The sequence below is a fragment of the Carassius auratus genome, chromosome 1 (assembly GCF_003368295.1).
Source record: "Carassius auratus strain Wakin chromosome 1, ASM336829v1, whole genome shotgun sequence".
NCBI lineage: Eukaryota > Metazoa > Chordata > Actinopteri > Cypriniformes > Cyprinidae > Carassius > Carassius auratus.
Window position 1 is genome coordinate 18884465 of NC_039243.1, and position 10597 is coordinate 18895061.

The window sequence follows — 10597 nt, forward strand, 5'->3', positions numbered from 1 at the left end:
TAACCTGCTGGCCTTTTTTCCCATTAGAACATAAACAAGGCATCTTGTGCATTTTCATCAGCACCGTCCTGCAACTTAAAGCTCTACTACAATATAAACAAGCATCTCTCTGCTCTGTCAGAAGATGCTGTTGGTTCCACTGGCACTGAACATGCAGTATGCACTTCAAGTGAAATGAACGCTTGACACCCCCTCTGCATCACCTGCCTTTCAACTGTTAGTCTGCTACAACTATAAAGATGGCATGTGGTATTTATGGTGATTAATAATATAAAAGCCTGCAGTTGTTCTAATATTGCTGTTCAGTTGCTCCTTCAGATGTTCGGATAATTAGATGAAACCAGAATAAAAATTATAATAATAATTTTGTTGCCTGTGTAAATATCTTTAATAAAATCACAATAATTGTCTTATTATGTAAACTTAAATTCAGATCTTTGTATTTTCTAAAAATCGGTGTGCTGCCTGACTAGACATATGTACAACATGCAAAATGAAAAACTACTTAATTTTATGTTTAAAACACTTAAATGATGGGTTTTGCATGGAATTTGACATATCAGAATATCTGACCAGGAAACGTTCTCTAAAGGTTCTGGCAAGGTTTTCTTATAGTAAAGAATGTTTGTTCTAACTAGAAGATATCTGGTCTTCACTAATGTTCTTAAAACATTAGCTCAAAAAAAAAATTACACATGTATCATAAATATATTTTTTTTTTTTTTTTTTTTTTTGCCGTTTTGGTTGGCCGTTGGTCTAGAATTTCAGATAATTTTAGATTTATATCTTTATGACTTGCAAAACATTTAATCCATATTTTTTTTAAACAAAGCATCTTATGTTCTAACACATAGGTAAAGTATTTTCTGTGAGTATGCAAGACTTCTTATTCACTGGATAAATGTGAAGAGGCATGTTAGTTAAGACTCGGTACAAGAATGATGGCTCTGTCACAATAACAGTTTAGGGCAAGTATTTATTTATTTATTTTTATTTTATTTTTTTTGACCAAATGGTCTCAAAGTGTACAAAAATCCCAAAGATACAAATTAATAAATTCATGAAATAAATAAATAATTAGAGCTATAAATACTTGAATACAAATAATAGAACTACTGAATAAATGCACTTCTTGTCAAGAGAAAAAATTACGAAAGCATCAGTTGTGAGAGGGGTGGTCAACCCTAGCCACACCCTGTGTTAATTGCGTTAAATATTATTAGCGCATTCAACTGAAAAAATGTAATTGAATGCATTCATGCTATTTGTTGCACCACTAATATACAAATATATACCTGAGTTTACCAACATGGGGTACTACTTAGTCTTCTCTGGCCTCTGCTTATTTATGAGATATCTGTCGTTACCTTTGAGGGAACCTATTTAAGGAGGTGGCTGGGCATCCAAGAAGCTTCTGCTCCATTGGCTTGTACAGCACAGGCAACAATCTGCAGTTGCTAGTGACATCAGTGGTACAGGTATATAAAGCAGCAAAAACACGCCAGGCCATGATGCTGGGAAACAGTACTGACAAACGAGTAAAAAAAAACAACAAAAAAAAAAAAAACATTTGTTGCCATGAACAAATAGGGTGGGAGGGTCTATGAGAAAAGGCCTTGATGTGGTAGGACATCTGGGCCATGGAAGGACACCAGATAAAGTATTTGATTTGTTCTGTCTACGATGTCCTGACTAATCCATCAAAACATCATATTTGGGGGATGGCAGAGAGCCCCAGTTGCACGCTGTGTGGAAAGCCTTAAGCATGTACCCTCAGCATGCTAGTCAAGCTTGGCAGATGGGAAATTCCGGTGGCATCATGACAAAATCTGTCTCAGTTGGCAGGTGCTATGGAACAGGGAAGGAAGAAAGTTAAAAAAAACAACAACAACTGACAGGCATAATTTTATTCAGGAGAGAGCACTGCAGCATGTCAGAGGAGCAGAGGGGTCCTGGCCTCAGCAAATGACTGGGAGATGCGGGATGACCTGAATAAGCAGCTTAAATTCCTAGACAACATACTGTAGCACACTCTTGCGTCAGACCAAATATTGTGCTCTGGTCCAGAGGTACCAAGCAGGTGGTGTTCAAACATTTAACAGTAGCCTGGGAAGAGAGGATGGAGAAGACACATGAGCGCCAGCTCAAAAAATGTCAAAGCCTTATCCTTGAGAGCCAGCAAAATGGATTGAAGGCCTGGAATCTACCAGTAGAGGTCGGCCTGGGCTGCTGTGGATTGAAGGGATGGCCAGGAAAAAGCTGGTAGGCAGATGTGACCGATCAGACAAAAAAAACTGCATCTGCTGTAGAGCCCTCCCAAGGTGTCATGGGCTTAAAACTATGAAACACCAAGGAAGGTGGGGGGAGGGGGTTTGTGTTCACCTGATGACCGGTTGTAGCTACCAAACTCCTTTACAATTGTGAGATGTAGTTAAGACTTGACCTGGCCCAGGGGAAAACGATGGTGCTTGAAAGGAGGAGAGGAGAGGAGAGGAGAGGAGAGGAGAGGAGAGGAGAGGAGAGGAGAGGGCGATCGTTCAGGTAGGCCACGTCAGTCAAGTTTGCATCAGCTGATGAGCAGCTATCCCTGTCGTGTGCCAATCCAGTTTCGACACCTATTACAGCGGTCTATTTAAATCCCATTCATTTAGCCTCTCTTCTGCTACTTGGCTGCTCACCAGCTTGCCACTTTTTACTCCCTCCTCCATCCCCAACTACTCCTAGCTTGGATCTATATTATAGTCAGTTATCTGTTTGACATTCAAGTACATGGTAATAATCCTTCATGTATCTGACCTTTTCCAACAAACTAATAATTATGAACTGTAATAGAGATACAGTCATGGCCAAAAGTTTTGGTAGTGACATACTTGTTTTGCTTAGCAAAGCTTGCTGCATAAGCTGTTGTGGTGTTCATTCACATTGTTTCTAGATTATTGTGTAGAGTGATTATATGCATTTTAAATTATTGCTAGAGTGATAATAATTATCATCAATTACAGTATGGGGTGCCACAAGGATCTGTGCAAGGTCATCTGCTATTTTCAATATACATGTTGCCCCTTGGTAATATCATTAGAGAATAAGGGATTAGTTTCCACCGTTTTTGGTGATGGTACTCAAATATATCTCTACAAGACCAAATTAAACTTCTAATTTATCTATGTCACGTTCATGAACTTTCTGTTTCCTTTTTTGGTCTTCCTGTTCCTGCACCGCCGAAGAGGATATCTCCAGCCCCACCCCCGAACCAGAGACCAGCCAGCCACCATCACGCCGCACGGAGCCAGAGCCCACCGTAGCCGCAGAGCCCGTGCCATCCACTGAAAGGAAACAGGATCTTGAGAGCGCAACACCGTGCATCGTTGGAGTCCTCGTGGAGATCGAGGGCGTGGAGGAAAGCCCTGCCCACACTCCTGCGACTGAGGGTGAGCTGTATGCAGTCTCGGGAAATCTAATGGAGCAAGTTCTGGACCTTATGGACTGGTCTATGGAGTTAATCCCTAATTTTCCTGTTTCCCCGCTGGTTCCGTCCAGCCCTGATCCCCCTGTATACCCTCTCAGTCTCCCACTCCTAACTCCTCCAGTCATTTCCTCTGCTCCATTTCCGCTGGTTCCATCCAGCCATGAATTTTCTGTTTCTCCGCTGGTTCCGTCCAGCCCTGAATTTTCAGTTTCTCCGCTGGTTCCGCCCAGCCCTGAATTTTCTGTTTCTCCGCTGGTTCCGCCCAGCCCTGAATTTTCTGTTTCTCCGCTGGTTCCGCCCAGCCCAGAATTTTCTGTTTCTCCGTTGGTTCCGCCCAGCCCTGAATTTTCTGTTTATCCGATGGTTTCGCCCAGCCCCGAATTTACTGTTTCTCCGCTGGTTCCGTCCAGCCCAGAGTTTCCTGTGTCTCCGCTGGTTCCGCCCAGCTCTGAATCTTCTGTGTCTCCGCTGGTTCCGCCCAGCTCTGAATCTTCTGTGTCTCCGCTGGCTCCGCCCAGCTCTGAATCTTCTGTGTCTCCTGTGTTCCCTCCCGGCCTCCCTCTCCCACCTCCTCCAGGACCTGCTGGTCCCTCTGCTCCACTTCCGCTGGTTCCGTCCAGCCCTGATCCTCCTGTCCTCCCTCCCATCCTTCCTCTCTCTCCTCCTCCTAGACCAGCCAATTCCTCGTCATCCCTGCTGGTGCCAGTCAGTCCCGCAGCTCACCCTCAGTCCGCGCCATCGGAGCGCGATGGTTCGCCGCTGGACTGCCAGTCTCCAGCTCCGCCTTGGCGCGTTAAGGCCCTGTCTCCGCCTCCAACTTCCGAGCCCTGGACTCCTCCTCGGTCCTTCGACCCAGCGGCTCCGCCTTGGCTCTTAGCTCCCTCGTCTCCACCGTGGCCTGGCATCCCACCTGCTCCACCGGGCTCCCTCGTCCCTCCGGCTCCACCTTGGTCAGTCGTCAACCATCCGACGCCTCGGGACTCCACTCCTCTGGTTCCACCTTGTCACTCCATCCCTCCGGCTCTGTCAGGCTCCTCCTTCCCTCCGGTTCCACCTCCATCCTCGGTCGCTCCGGCTCCACAGCGGTCTGCCAGAACCCCGCCTCCGCCTTGGTCGCCTGAGCCTTCTGCTTCACCTAGGCCCTCCGGATCCTCGACGTCACCCTGGCTCCACGGCTGTGCTGCTCCATCTTGGGCTCCTCACCCACCGGTGAAGTCTCTGCCTGTCAGCCCCCTGGTGTCGTCGACCCCTCCTTCACCATGGCTCCTCCCGCCGTCGACTCCACCATGGACCTCCGTCCTGGCTGGTCTCTGGTGGACCATCTGGCTCCTCCTGCTCCGGGCTCCTCCCTGGCTCCTCCCTCCATCCACTCCGCCCTGGTCCCTACCTCCATGCTCCCTCATCACCTGCTCTCGGCCTGCTCCTTGCCCGCCTCCAGAACCTCCACCCTCCCTCCGCTGGTATTCCTCTTGCGGTGTGAGGACGCACCGTTCCGGGAGGGGGCGAACTGTCACGTTCATGAACTTTCTGTTTCCTTTTTTGGTCTTCCTGTTCTTGTTTTTGTTAAGTGATTGATTCTTCCCACCTGTTTCCAGTTCCCTCATCACCTCCTGTTTGTTTAAATACCCGTTCTGTTGAGTTCTCCCTCGTCTGTGATTGTTGATGTGTTTGCATGTTTGTATGGTTCCCAGTAGATGTAACCTGATCTAAGTGTTAATGCTAAATGTAATCTAGTCTATTGTCTTTGTCCTCCTTCTTCGTCAGTAAACTCCTTATTTGTTCCATATCCTCATCTCGCCCTTTGTTTGACGTTTAGCACTACCTTAGTTTATAACAATCTAAGCTAACAGAGTCTGTTAAAAATGTTAAAGATTGGATTACCAATATTTTTCTCCTAATAAATTCAGATAAGACAGATATTACTTATTGAAAAAAAAAAAAACAGTACACAGAATCTCTTGGATTACAATTTGCAACAAGATGGATGAACTGTTACTTCCACACTCAAAAAAATGCTGGGTTGTTTCTGTAAACAAATTGTTGGGTTGATTGTGCTGGGTCAAAAAGTTGGGTTGTTTGGGGTACTGTAAACACATTATTGGGTTGCTCATGCTGGGTAAAATGATTTGTAACGGGGTCATTCACAAATAAACAGTTTGTTGGGTTATTTTGACCCAGCAACTGGTTTATTACTTCATTCTTTGCGGAACTTTCTGGATTCTTCACTTCTGACTGGAGGAGGCACGCACTCGGAGCGGGCAGTGTTTTATGGTAAGTTAAATTAATGTTTACCTATATTTTTAATAAGTTGTGGTAACAGGAAGCTAATTTCACTGTTCAACATACAGTCTTTGATATGGAAGTGTGAGGGGTAACGTATTTATTCTGTGAAACATTAAATAAACACTGCTAACCTGTTAGATTTTTTGACAAAATGCAGCATCCTTAAATCCTTAGTTGTAAACCAGCTAGCCTATATATGCAGCCTTTTTGAAATATGCTGTTTAAATTGTAAATTAATCACGTAATTATTATCGTATTCATTGTGGACGTTGCGTATTTAAAAGTGAGGAAAGCGTTTTGTATGAAATCCATAGGCCTACAAGCGCAGTAAGTTAGTCCCTCACAGGGCTCGTACGTAAATCGGCGGGAAATAGTGAGTGAGTTCTGTGTGGAAAGTCTGCTGTATTTTAGAAATACTCGTCAGAAAAAGCAACTGAGGTAAGTTCCAGCACAGTCTGCGTGTGTCTTCTGTAAAGTCTCTGTCGGACTCTGAACCAGAATCGTATCGTTTTTGCCAAAAAAAAAACAAACAAAAAAAAAAAGGTTTTTATATGAATGACGTGCAATCTTTACAGCGTCAGAGGAAAGGAGAAATAAATCGATTTCATCTGAAGCGTTTTCTCGCCCTGAAAACAAATTACAAGATTTTAGGTGCTAAGACTATAATTTTGTAACGTTATTAAGACAGTGGTCATCTGCCGAGTGTGCGCGAAGAATTTCTGAGGCCAAATAATGTTTTTTTGCTATATTCATCAGCGCCATCTTTGCCATCACACGGGAGGCTGTGACGTGCATCTCTAAAAGCAAGTTGTACTGCTATTTACTGTGTTCTGCTGAAACACTCAAAAATATCTGTCTGAGAAAATTTTATAAAACTCCCCAGTCAATATGAGCTGTGGAAAAATAGATCTAGGAGTTATATACAGCTTTTTTTTTTTTTTTTTTTTTTACTGCGGATGCCATTAAAACACAGTGAGTTTATCCTTTACAGACTTGCTTTTATACTTGTCATGGCAATGCTCTGAATAAAGATTTAAACGGATATGACCGTGGGCCGAAATGTCAGAAATGTTTAGAGGGCAACGATGTATTAAAAGCAGACGTCAACGTTTTAAAAACGATCCCCTTTTACACGGATCCGCGAAAATGATTTAAAAGGCTGTATGCATGCCAGGTCAGTAGTTGGCGATGTCACTTCGTCAAGAAACTCCCCATGTGAACACATAATTATCAGATAATTATGTGCAGATAGGTTCTGTGATGAAGAGATAATCAGTGTTAAGAAAAGTCAGAAATGCTACTTTAGAAATATGAATTGTTATATACAGCATACTATATAAATGTTAATGCAACTTTATGTATTTTGGTCAAATTGTTTAGCTGCTAAAGAGGAGACAGCTTTGAAGGTCCTGCCAACTCTGCTTCCCCCATCCATCTACAGGAGAGGAGGAAAGGTCTTCAGACCCACCACAGAGGAGGCCCTGAAGTCATTTATTGACATGCAACTTGTAAGTTTTGCTTTAGTGTTTCTACTTCAATAAGGGTGGACATTTGCACTGTTTGATATGCTTGATAACTATGAAAGTAATTCAGGGTTACAATATTGATAATTTACAATATTTATAATTTTGAAAGCTGCAGTCCATAACCTTTTTTTTTTGTGTGTGTTCAAAATTTACAAATAGTATATAATGAGGGAGTACATCATGAATCCATTTTCCAAATCGTGTTTTTGTCTTATCCTGAATCACTAACGGTACACCTATATAATAAGTCTTTATATTCAGACTATTTTAGACTGGCGGAGGAGCACAGTACCTGTGTGACTCGTCATAGACATAAAAAGAGTAACTCCGGTTACAATGTTCTTCCGCAAAACACATGCAGTTCTGTTTATTAACCGCTAGAGCACCAAAAGTTATGGACTGCAGCTTTACCCAACAAAAGTTAAGGAAAGCTGCAATTCGTAACTTTTTTTTGGATAAAAATTTTTACAAAAATCTGTTATTGAGCAAGTACATGAAAGATCAGTGTCTTTTCCCAGTGTCCCAGTCACCTTAAAGGATTAGTTCTCCCCAAAATGAAAATGTCCTAATAATTTACTCACCCCAATGCCATCCAAGATATCCATGTCTTTCTTTCCTCAGTGCGAGAGAAATTATGTTTTTTGAGGAAAACATTTCTGGATTTTTCTTCTAACAATGGACTTCATGGGTTGCCATCGTTTTTAAGTCCAAATGCAGTTTCAAAAGTCTTTGAAGTGTTTAAACGGGCTGTACACGATCACAGCTGAAGAAGAGGTTGTTATCTAGTGAAACGATAGGTCATTTTAATTTTTTTTTAAATAATTTATAGACTTTTTACCTTCAATAGTTCGGACTGAGCTGATCAACAAACGGAGAGGGAATTACATCATCACGTTGAAAGGTCACGCCTACTATTCATATTCATCAGAATGTTATTCATTTACTATTCATATTCACTGAATATTATTACTATATATATATAATTGCAAATAATACTATTTGAACTATCCTCCTACTTATGGTCGCTTTGTAAACAGTGGGGCGGTACTTCTGCCGGCGCTGGCATGACCTTTCAACATGATGACGTAGTTCCCTGTCCGTTTGTTGATCAGCTCAATCCGAACTATTGAAGGTAAAAAGTCTATAAATTATAATTTAAAAAAAATTAAAATGACCTATCGTTTCACTAGATAACAACCTCTTCTTCAGCTGTGATCGTGTACAGCCCGTTTAAACACTTCAAAGACTTTTGAAACTGCATTTGGACTTAAAAACGATGGCAACCAATGAAGTCCATTGTTAGAAGAAAAATCTAGACATGTTTTCCTCAAAAAACATAATTTCTCTCGCACTGAGGAAAGAAAGACATGGATATCTTGGATGGCATTGGGGTGAGTAAATTATTAGGACATTTTCATATTGGGGAGAACTAATCCTTTCACTTCCCCCCCGATTCACAACGGTACATTTATAATAATGATTTATAATTTGAGCTGTCGAGTCCGATTTCACTGGAAATGTCTGTATACTAAGAATATACAGCTATTATATCGCAAGTCAGAGTACTGGTGATGGTGCTTCCTTTTTAGCTTGTTCTTATAGCAGTTATTTAGAATTTAAACCACATCAAGAAAATGGCTTCAAATGAACCAAACCAGTAAATGAGAAAACAAAAAGTATTGTAAGTAAACAACCATAAAAAAGGACATAACATTTTACTTGAAGAATAACATTTAAATGAGAAAACTATAGGCCTTTATCAAAGTATGTGTCGTCACATCTGGCTCTGATTAGTAGTGTAAAGGAACTTCCGCCTGGATTATTTTCAATGGACAGGCGCCGGTTTAAAATTTAAACGTACATGATACCCTACCATGCATGTCATCTTTAATTTTATTGTGTAACATTATCTTCCCTGTAGCTCAAACAGTAGAGCATTGGCGCTTGCAATGGCAATATTATGGGTTTGATTCCCAGGGAAAGCAAAAACTGATACGAATGTAAATGTGTATCTTGAAATGCAATGTAAGTCACTTTGGATAAAAGCGTCTGCAAAATGCATAAATGTAAATTATCTAAGCTGAAAATTATCTAAGCTTATCTAAATGATCATCAGTGCTGCCAGTCAGGAGATTAACAAGCGGGTTTGTGAGTTTTAATGTTAAAGACACTATCAACATTACAGTAATATTTAGACTTTTTTAATGCCTAAATGTTGATAATATTAGTCCAAATTATTCTTTTATTACCATTACTATAAATATGTAAATACACATTTTGTCATATTTGGTAATGTTTGCAATACAATTTTTTTTATATTTCCACCAAAAAAGCTTAACTAGCATGTCAGTTATATTACAACACTCTAAGTTATTGTGTGTAATCAACAGGTTGGGACCAACATGGTTGAATATTTAAACCATGAGATGACTGGAGCATTGCTGCACATTCTGTGCCTCAGTGATGAGACAAGGGGGACATCACAGACCTCTGCCATTATTCCAGGCCACGCGATTGAGACTGAGTCTTTGTTGGAGGCGGTTGATCTTTGCTTTAAAGCTTTTTTTGTTTTTGATGTTCAGTACACCAAGCAGTGTCTCCCCACCTGGGAGTTTCTCCAGCATGCTGTATATCAAATTGAAGGAAAAGAGTCCTCCTCTGTAAAGTTTTTGAGAACAACAGTGGTTTCAGGGCCACATGATATTTAGATGATTTTAAAATCTATTTTGTTGCTGTTCTTAAATCAACACATCTTAATAAATTAAATTGTAATCGTATGAGAGTTCAAATTAGTTGTTTAATGACTTTTAATGCCTGAATATTTGGACAGATTTACATTTGTTATAAAGTCTGTGGGGAAGGGTGAATGTCAGAGGGTGTGTGGGTGGGGGTTGGGATGGGGGGGTAAAGAATGTATTCAATATTGTATACAAACAAAGTATTAAAGAAATGTATTGTTTTTAAAGAAATGATGTTTTAAATTAAATGAGATTGAAATCACATATACATGGCCTCTGGTTTATTGTATTACAGAGACAATTATTATTTTACATTCGTAATATAAAATATATTTGTAACTAATGAATAAAGGCAGTGAGACAGGAAATAATCTACTTATTATTAAATAATAACTATTTATTTGACTAAACTATTTGTTTGACTTAACCCAGCAAGAGGGTTAATTTTACCCACTGGTTGGGTCAAATGAATGACCCAGTAATATGGGTTAAACGGTAAAACCCAGCACTTGGGTCAAACCAACCCAGCGCGTGTTCTGTCCAATAGTGACCCAGCAGCGTGGTTAAGGTTGGGTTATTTTTTA

General features: G+C 40.9%; 1 long non-coding RNA gene across 2 annotated transcripts; it reads left to right on the forward strand.

Moving 5' to 3' along the window:
- Nucleotides 1-5474: 5474 nt before the first annotated feature.
- Nucleotides 5475-10166, forward strand: LOC113048610 (uncharacterized). Of its 2 annotated transcripts, none has more exons than XR_003276575.1 (3): nucleotides 5475-5737; nucleotides 7130-7257; nucleotides 9666-10166. It is a non-coding gene; the product is annotated as an uncharacterized LOC113048610 (long non-coding RNA). The 2 variants fall into 2 exon arrangements; XR_003276546.1 differs by lacking the exon at nucleotides 5475-5737 and adding an exon at nucleotides 5778-6187.
- The last annotated feature ends 431 nt before the right edge of the window (nucleotides 10167-10597 follow it).